We start from the raw sequence: 10,238 nt of genomic DNA, 5'->3' as shown, positions 1-10,238 counted from the left end.
GTTGTTTAATATCAAAGAAGATTTACAACTTGCTATAAAAAAATATTGTGTGACAGAACATTACAAAATTGTTGTAGTGGAATCAAATCAAGATCATTGATATGTTAAATGTAAATCATGGAGTGACGGTTGTGCTTGGAAGTTACGGGCATGCCAGTGTAAAACTCATGGATTGTTCGAAATCACCAAACTTCAAGGAGAACACTCATGTTTGTTTTCAGAATTGACACAAGATCATTCACAGCTTGATTCAAATTTTATAAGTATTGAAATTCAAAATTTGGTTAGAGCTGATCATAGAGTACCCGTGGCTCTACTCCAAGAAGCCATTAAGAAAACAATATGACTATAATGTTAACTATAGACGGGTGTGGCAAGCCAAGAGAAAAACGTTGATTACTGTGTTTGGTGATTGGGAGAAATCATATTTGGAGCTTCCGTATTGGTTGAGTGCTCTTGTTCATTAACAATCCAGGAACATGAACAGATTGGTTTTTCCTTTCCTGTGATGTGCAAGGTACAACTATTTTTAGACGAGTTTTTTGGTCCTTTGGTTCTGCAAGAGAAGGGTTCAACCATTGTAGACCATTAATTTAGATCGATGGAACTATCTCTATGGAAAGTATAAGGGAAATTATCGACAGCCTTATCTATTGATGCAAACGAACATATATTTTCCCTTGCTTTTGCTATCGTCGAAGGTGAAATTTCGTTCAGTTGGTCATGGTTTTTGTGGGCATTACGTGAAGTGAGGGTATTTGCTTGATTTCTGATAGATTTAAGGGCATTCTTGCTGCAATTAATAATGAAGAAATTGATTGGAGTGAACCTAGAGCGTACCATCGATATTGTCTTCGCCATGTTGCCAGTAATTTTAATACGAAATACAAATCAAAGCAATAAAAAATTTAGTGTTTAAGGCAGAAAATCAACACAAAATACGTAAGTTCATTCGATGCATGAAAGAATTGAAACAATTGCACTCTGAATGTCTTGAATATTTTTCAGACATTGACTTGAAAAAATGGACTCGGTCACACGATGATGGGTACCGCTATGGGTGGATGGCAAGCAATGCAGTCGAATGTATGAATGGTATTTTCAAATGTGCTAGAATGTTACCAATTACTTCTTTAGTTAAACGAACATTCTATCGCACAATACTATATTTTGAATGCCAGAGACAAAAAATCAGTGAAACACTTGATCGTGGGGACCTGTATTCAGAATATGCCCTAAAAAACTTATGAGGTGGGAAAAACGAGCATCTGCACATACGGTGACATCCATTGACAGGGAAAATCAAACTTTCGAAATACAAACTGGCATAAGTATGATTTCTCCCTATAAAGGACAACACACCCAAGTTTTGAGCTTGAAAGAAGAAACATGTTCTTGCAATAAGTGGCAATCCTTCAAGATTCCATGCTCCCATGTAATTGCAATTTATAGTTACATGCGTATGACATACCTACCACTTATTGTTGAATGCTACAAATTATCCAATTTCAACGTTGTTATGAAGGCCGCTTCTATCCAATTCAACACCCAGATTATTGGCCAGAATTAATATTTACAGAAGTTCGTCCAAATGCGGACTTACTAAGAGAACAAGGTCGGCCAAAAAGTACGTGCATTCATAATGAAATGGATTGGAGAGAGGCAAGCCAAAAAGTGCGATGTACAATTTGTAAGAGAGAAGGACATAACAGATGCACTTGTCCACAACGTACACTGGGTGCTTCGTCTTTGGGTCATTAGGTGTATTTTTTTTTTCACTTGTATATTTTATGTACTTGTACTCTTTATGTACTTATATTTTTCATGTAATTGTATATTTTGTGTACTTGTATTTTTTATGTACGTATAATGAATTTATTTGATGTAATTGTATCTTTTTATGTACTTTTTATGTATTTTTTATGTCATGGATTTTATTATGTAATGTAATTTGAACTTCTTAGGTAATGGAGTCTAGTTCTTATAATCCTGTACAATTATATCAACAAAATACGCATCGTTCACAAACAATATGGGATAGTTCTTCCACTGTAGTGTTGAGTTGTCGGAGAAGGGAGACAACTGCACAACATACTATCCCATTTGATCACCGCACTATTCCTTATTTTCAGCAGGAAGATTTTCTTGGGGTTGCACAACATGGTTTTATCCAGCTTAATTGGTACCTTATTACTGCTCTAGTTGAGCGTTGGAGACCAGAAACTCACACATTTCATCTGTCTTGTAGCAAATGTACGATTATGCTGCAGGATGTTGTCATACAATTTGGGTTACAAGTGGAAGGGCAACCATTGATAGATTCACTACAGTATGACTGGAAGAATATTTGTGAAGAGCTCTCAGGTGTGTACCAGAGGATCTGAAAGGATCAAGATTGAGTATCCCCTGGTTGGCGTCCTATTTTACAGAATTACCTCCCGATGCCAACAACATTAGCGTACGTAGGTATGCACGAGCATACACCCTGTAGCTTATTGGAGGATTTTTGTTAGATAACAAGTCAAATACTCCAGTGCATCTTATGTTCCTCCCACTATTGTCTGATTTCGAGCACGCTGGTACATACTCATGGGATAGTGCATATCTTGCATGGTTGTATAGAGAACTTTGTTGGGCTTCCAATGTACAAGCGTTGGAAATAGCGGAGCCACTGATACTACTACAAGTATGAGCTTATGATCGATTTCCAATTATAGTACCACAAGTCGAGCTACAGGCCCCAGATCATCGTCCAGTTAGTGCCAAGTATTATTTCATTTATATATTTATTTCATTACCATTTTATGTAAGAATATAAATTTATTATATTTTTATAATTTTAGATGGAATGATGTATTAGCTGCCTCTGAACAGTCGACAAATATATTGCTTGTGTACAAAAAAATATTTGACATGCTGATGCACAATCAGGTAGCAAATTGTTATATAAATGAATATTTAAAACATTTTAAATGTATACATATAAGGTTTTTTTTTTGTCAGATTATCTAGACGCCATACACACAACAGATTTGGTCATCCTTACCTGATTATTGTCGTGATGGTGAAGACATCTAGTTGACCGTTAGCCCTCTTATATGCTTCCATATAGTAGAGTGACATCATCCAGATCATGTTGAGACAGTTTGGTCTGCGGCAAACAATACATTCGTTGTCCTATACACTCTCAGTATTACATCAAATCGATTTGAGAGGTAAGTACGACCAAGACTGGCGTCGAATCCATGCGAAATAATTATACATGATATTGTGCACAGAGAGAATTAACAAATGGACCAGCTGTATCAGACACTACTTTACTCGGTACAATTCGATCACGAGGCGATTTATCACATCTGACGACACTTACTATTACTGCATGGTAAGAGATTTAAAATCAGATATTTTCCATATATATGATATGAATATTGTCTAATATTTATTTTTTTATTGTACAGAAAAATTTTATATGTTTAACAATATTCAGTGCAGAACAACTTACCAAAATTGGGTTCAATGTATTAGCAAACATTAGTCAACGTAGAATGTATTATTCAACAAACAAGAAGACTCAATGTTGCTGACACCGATCGAAGACGTATTTGTCGTAGACGATAGCGACAACCGGGTGAACCTAATTTAGAGGGACATGAAGACAACCCTATGAAAGATAAGGGCTAGGGGGTTCGTTTTTAAATTTCATGTAAATTTTAATTTTCAAATTGTAAATTAAAGAACTAATTGTAAATATTCTTTAATATCATGACTTTTTTTAATATGAGTGCAAGATGTTTTTATTATATATTAAATATATAATTAAGTTTAATAACGAAGGAATTTGCGAACCAATTCTTAAAAGTTTTAATATTGTTGTACATCTACAATTAAAAAAAAATAGTCAAAACATTTTTTTTTAAAAGAAAATAATAATAAAAAAAGATAAGCAGGTCAACCAATATAAAGATTGGGTTAATTTTGTTCTTGAGTTGGATTGAGTTGATTTTTTCTATTTTTATTGGGAGCTGTGGGTTGGCTAAAAAAATTTTGGTTGACCCAATCAAACACAAATTTTGTATATATATATATTCCTTTTAAAGTTTAATTTCTTTGTATTGATTAATTTTTGAATTTTTAATTTTTTCTTATGATATTTGTCTTTGTTTAAAGTTTACAATAAATATTATAGATATTTGGTATTTAGCATCTTAATTTTATGAAATTTTAGTCATTAGTCATATGTTGTATATAAATTTATATATTTTTTTATTAAAAACAAGAACCATCCGCCGCCGTTGCTCGCCGTGCATGTTTCCTCAAACACCTAGTCTTAAAAAAAAAATTTCCTTGTCGTTATATATCAAAAAACCTTATTAAAAAAAAAAAAAATTCTCTTTCTTTTTCTTCCCCGTTTCAGTTTTCTTTTTTCTTGGGTTACATCCATACCTTTTTTTCTTCTTCTTCTCTTTGCTACTGCGATCGGTGAACAAATCGGCTTCTGGTTGCGTTGGTGAAAAGATCGGTGTTAAGCGCTGGATCAGAGAGGAAATCGCCGGCCATAGTGTAACCATCGACTGTCGTTGCTCGTCGTGCACTGTGCGCTAGATCGGAGAGGGAATCGCTGGCCTTCGTGGAACCATCCGCCGCCGTTGCTAGCCGTGCATGTGCTCTGGATCGGAAAGAGAACCATCGGAGACCACTGTGCGTTGGATCGAAGAGAACCATCGGTCGTCGCTCACCATTCGCTTGCCACTTGTCTTACCATCGCCGATCGTCGCATGCTGTGCTCTGATCGCCGATCGTCGTGGAACCATCGGCCGCCGTTGCTCACCGTGCGTGTGCGCTGGATCGAAGAGAACCATCGCCCGTCGCTCGCCATTTGCTCGCCGTTTGTCTTACTGTCGGCCAGAGAGATGGAGAGTAGAAGGAAAATGGAAAATGGAGAGAAAGTTGGGGGTGGAGGCGGCGGCTTGAGAAAGAAAAGGAGTTTAGGGTTTTAGAAATTCCATTTTTCTTTTCCTTTTTCTTTCTTTTTTTAAATTTTATTTAATTTTCTTATTTTTTTTTTCTTTTACGATTTTCTTTCCTTTTCCTTTTTTCTACGGTTTTTTTTACCTCTCTCTCTTCTTTTCTTTTTATTTCCTTACTCTTTTTCCTTGCATTTTTTCGCATCTTTTTTTTATTATTCACTTCTTACTCATTTTTTAATCGTGAAGGATTTCTTTTCAATTTTACTGACTTATCCTTAAACCTATTTTTGCTCGGTTGATTTCTGTATATATTGTAAAATGTGAATTTTTTTTTTTTTTTGCATGTACATATAAATACCTATAAGTCAATTTAGGATGTGACACACTAGTCCATCCTTTATTGTATAGGTACATCTCCATATGTGTTCATTAGCTCGTCTTTTGGTGTGAAACGGTTACATCCCCATGTGCCAACTTAGAGTGGGAAACACTAACCCATCCTTTGTTGTGAAACTGCCACATAAGCCAACTTAGGGTGAGACACACTAGCACATCCTTTGTTGTAGAGTTGTATCCCTATTTTTTATTTTTTATTTTTTATTTTATAATTATAGACCCATGATTATCTTTAACTTACTAGTCCCTTTTTTTTAACACAAAATTAATTGATTTTTTTTTTTCCTTTTTGTAGAATCATTGGTGCACTTTAGAGAAAGTATTCATCACTCCAAGAGGCATCTAATTATTTTGGAAGATAATAATTAATCTACAAGAAGTAAGGTCAGTTTTTTAATAGAGAACCTCTATCAGATAATATAACAGATAGAAGACCCGATTTGTATGGATTTTTCTCCTTATCAGACTGGTTCGTAGGAAGATCCTTAAGCTCAAATTCGGCTTCTAAAATGTGGTTTTTAAGGTCTACTATACACCCTTAAGACCCAATTTGAACTCTAAATTAACATATGGGCGCCACATGATAGATGGTGTCGCACGATGGGGATCTATGTTAACCATTCTTAGGGAATTTGCCTTCACTGTGGCCTATTGGGAGTGTCTAGAATTTTTCATTGGTTGCAACAAGAGGTTGCTCCATAAATCTCATATGCTTGATACAGTGTTGGCCTCCCTTTACACTTACGATCGTAACAACGACGTGGTTCGTGCTTTTTGTGAAGCTTGATATCCAACAACTAACACCATTCATACCTAAGGTGGAAAACTATCTATCACCCTATGGGATCTTTGGACCGTGGGTAGTCTACTCATTTGAGGAAGATTTTATGAAGAGGTCATCCCTTGCCTTGAAGAGTTGACCGATCAATGTAAGGAGGTAAACATCTCCCCTAGAGTTGTGAATATTTTTTTTTCACGCTTATTACATGCTAACGGTTACTCAACCAGATCATTCTCATATTTCGATCAATTCTTGGATTTCTTTTTAGTTTAAGGATGACTAGAAGTACGAAAAAGCCACCTTGTCGAAAGCAGAAGAAAACTTCTTGTTCCAATTCGACCTACAACCTAGATATCATGAACAATAGATATCACAATTGGACAGAAGAAGAGGAAAACTTGTTTCGTGAGCTCCACATTGAAGAGGAATGGTGGGACCAAACATATTTGGTGGCCTTCCTGACCTTTTGGTTCTGCGCCTATGTGTTCTTTTAAGGGGATGCTAACCATGTACGACCTAGTGTTTTTAGAGCCACCTTTTTAATGGCTGAAGGAATCACTTTAGCCTAGCAATCCTTGTTTTGACTAATATCTACCATGGGTAAAGTCTCATAGGAAACTTCTCCAATGGGGTATATGGATGCTTGTTTTTCAATGCATTATGTTTCTAATAGGTTGGTCTACTATTTTGATACTAATTATAAAACACGGGTGGAAGTTCGAGGGTCCAAAATGGTTGATTTTTCTAGCGAAGGCGGAGCCATATATTTTGATGAATACGAAGCTCGAAAATTGATTCAAAAGGGTGAATCTATAGCCTGACACGTGAATCTTCAACATGTGGATTGAAACAAATACATGGGAAATTAAGGCACCTCGGACTTTTCTCCGCCTCATTCTTTTTAAGCCTTAGGTCATGCCACGCATCTTCTCGCTGCAGAGATAGGTTAATCATCAAACCCTATAGTTTGTATCGATTTGGTCGTCAATTTGGATTTTATTAGGATACACCAAACGAACTTGGGAACACCCTGAAGGTTAAAATGGACAACATCTTACACCATTGGAGGGTTTGTGTCCATCGTGGTGCTAAGTCTCAAGTATTTCTTCCAGCTCTTACATCGGATACTCAGGATCATGTCATTGCTCGCTTTGAATTTTGGTGGCTAAACAAGTATAGGGTATATTTGAAGGAGAATGCATATAGATTGGTAGATAGCACGATTCCTCCTTCAACTTAACCCAAACTTCTCAAACAAAGTGGAGCTAATTTCGGGGTAAATAACTCCGCTTGATTGAAATGCAGCCATCTGGTGCTTCAAATCAATCTAATGAATACATAAAAGCTAAGAACATTGTCATTGGAAAAGAGCAAAAATGTCCAAGGATACTTTTGACCATGATGGCCAATTTTTTGAACCCGCTCTTGATAATTTTCAAACTTCTGGTGACATGAAAATTCCAGTTGAGTCACCTTTGAGTACACCTTCATTTTTCTTCTTGCTTTTTTTTTTTTCTTTTACATTCATTATTTAATTTATTTTATTTTTGTTAAGGTTGATGCCCTAAATCTCGTGGTCTTATAGTTTGTAAATTGTATTTGTACAAACATATTATTTATCTAATAAAATAAGTTGTATTTTATTTGACATTTAGTTGCATTAACCCAAAACCAATAAACTAAGATCTAAGGTTATTAGATGCAACTTAAACATGTATGTGGAGACATATAGGTAGATCATGTTTAAGTAATAACCTGAACGGTATGTAGTAGATGGATAAGGTCAGTTACCTTATCTTAGGGACACTATGTATACAACCCATTTTATAGTTGTTACAATTGTCATAAAGTGATACAAATGATATGATCCTAATCATTCACTTGGAAACATGTGAGCGGGGTATCTTTTACAAAGAATTTGTATAAGACCGGACCACAAAATGAGTGGTCTCACTTTATAACACCATTACTAGTGGAGACTTACATTTCACTAGGATGATCATAAGTGATTTGATCTTAATCTTGAGTAAATTGTACACTCCTACATATGAGGGCAGTAGTTTCATGTGCATAGATGAGCGGCCAGTTTTTTCGACTCAATATGTCTACCATTTTGGGGATTTGTCTGATTGGGGAGTTGAGAACACAACTACATAAGAAACAATTCTCTCATTCCCTATTGAACAATATAGCCCATACCCTTTCCTGGTTCAAGAGGAGTTTAGTTATAGTTGGACTATGACTAATTGTTTATTAGAGGGATTAGTGGTACTTATAGGAGTTAGATGTAATTACAAGGGATAAAACGGTAAATTTGAGCCATATGTATTTACAAGTAATTTGTGAAGTGTCAACGAACTGTTGATTGGTTATATCCAATGGACTAAGAAATATATCTATAGTGCGAATAATGCAGTTGTCAGTCTTTAATGGAGTGACTGACAATTAATGAAGGTTAATTAATTTAATTAAATAATTTAATTAATTAATCAAGTATCATTGGAGCTTCAATCTCTAGGTCCATAGGGTCTTCTTGTTAGCTCAATAAGGATTAATGAGAATCAAATTAATTTTAGATTAATTTGAATTGTTCAAATTAATTAAAGAGAACAAGTTATATAAGATATAATTAATATAATGTAAATGATACATTATAATATAAAGTTTCAATGAGAGGAAGAAACATTTGAATATGATTCAAATATTAATGATATGAATGTGATTCATTTAAAAACTATAGATTAAAATTAATATGAATATGATTCATATTAATACTATAGGTTATATGAGAGAATGATAAACCACATATTATATTATATGTGATGTAATATAAACTATATTTTATATGTTATATGTGGTATAACATATAGTTCAATATTTATATGTATATTAAGTTAGTTTACATATTATTATTAAAATTCAAATTGTTTGAATTTTTTTAATTTTAAAAAGGGGAGAGAGTTATTTTAATAATTCCCTCAACCCCCGTCTCTCATATACGTGAAATACAAAGAGAGTTCAATTGCTTGATTATTCTTTATTATCTTCATCTTCTTCCTTGAGATCTCAATGTAAAAAAACTCTCAGAAAATTTTCTCCTTTGGTTACCAAAATTAATCAATAGAAGCCCACACCTCTCTATTGATTCTCATCCTAGAGAATAACTCAGACTCCTTGTGCTGGTGTCTCCTTGCCGTTGTATTCGAGGTTTTGGTGCCAATTTTCGAAGATTAAAAAGGTCGAGTTCGTGCTATGAATGAGAGGGTAACTCAGACTCCTTGTGCTGGTGTCTCCTTGCTGTTGTATTCGAGGTTTTGGTGCCGAGTTTTGAAGATAAAAAAGGTCGAGTTCGTGTTGTGAACGAGAGGATACATGAAGATACGGTTCTTCAAGGGTGAGTTTCTCAATGCTTTATCCTCTCTGAAAATTTTGTAGAAAGCATGCTTAATTATATTTTTGTTTATCCATGTTTCATCTCGAATATGCTTCCGTTGAGGGCAGGCCTCATGATTCCTGGAGAGAAATCGTATAAGTTTGGCGATGCATAGTTCCTAATGGGAACAACATTAGTCGAACTTCTTCAATAGAGATGTTTGGGAACACAAAAGTATTGAATATTTCAATAAAATTTCGGAGGTGGGCATGTGGATCCTTGCTACGCCTTCCTCCGAATTGACCTATAGTCTGGATCATCTGCAACATCACTAGTTTCATCTCGAATCTGCTTCAGTCGAGGGCAGGCTCATGATTCCCGGAGAGAAATCATAGAGGTTTGGCGATGCATAGTCTCTAATGGGCCTATTACGATCGTTTGCCAACAGAATCGGATTCGCCATGACATTATTATCATTTGGTGCTCCACCTCCAGGCTGCTCCGCCATCTCTTCTTTATCGGATTGTGGTTTCTGTTGACAGTCTCGTAGTCTCCTTCAAAATGTTCTCTCAATCTCCGGGTCGTAGTTCGCCGGAGATTGAGAGTTCTGCAAAGAAATCACAAAAATTACCGTTAACAACTATTTTGCCGAAGTCCCCGACAACGATGCCAAAAACTTGATGTATTATTTTATTGAATGGAATTATGGATGATATGCGTT

The 10,238-nt window shown here is 35.3% G+C and overlaps 2 long non-coding RNA genes across 4 annotated transcripts; one reads left to right on the top strand and one right to left on the bottom strand.

Moving 5' to 3' along the window:
* Nucleotides 1-2,920: 2,920 nt before the first annotated feature.
* Nucleotides 2,921-3,803, bottom strand: LOC150031269 (uncharacterized). Its single transcript, XR_016526002.1, has 2 exons — nucleotides 3,503-3,803; nucleotides 2,921-3,375 (listed from the first exon to the last, which is right to left on the bottom strand). It is a non-coding gene; the product is annotated as an uncharacterized LOC150031269 (long non-coding RNA).
* A 1,561-nt stretch (nucleotides 3,804-5,364) lies between these two features.
* LOC150031268 (uncharacterized) lies at nucleotides 5,365-7,784 on the top strand. 3 transcript variants are annotated; one of them, XR_016526004.1, is made up of 3 exons: nucleotides 5,365-5,502; nucleotides 5,659-6,300; nucleotides 6,413-7,784. It is a non-coding gene; the product is annotated as an uncharacterized LOC150031268 (long non-coding RNA). The 3 variants fall into 3 exon arrangements; XR_016526005.1 differs by lacking the exon at nucleotides 5,365-5,502 and having other exon boundaries at nucleotides 5,593-5,747; nucleotides 5,829-6,300; XR_016526003.1 differs by lacking the exon at nucleotides 5,365-5,502 and having other exon boundaries at nucleotides 5,593-6,300.
* The last annotated feature ends 2,454 nt before the right edge of the window (nucleotides 7,785-10,238 follow it).

This window comes from Benincasa hispida, unplaced genomic scaffold (genome assembly GCF_027475165.1).
Source record: "Benincasa hispida cultivar pf3 unplaced genomic scaffold, pf3_genome.v1.1 HicScf1346, whole genome shotgun sequence".
In the NCBI taxonomy this organism is placed as follows: Eukaryota; Viridiplantae; Streptophyta; class Magnoliopsida; order Cucurbitales; family Cucurbitaceae; genus Benincasa; species Benincasa hispida.
The sequence above is the reverse complement of the archived record's forward strand: the minus strand, read 5'-3'. Positions and strand labels throughout refer to the sequence as shown.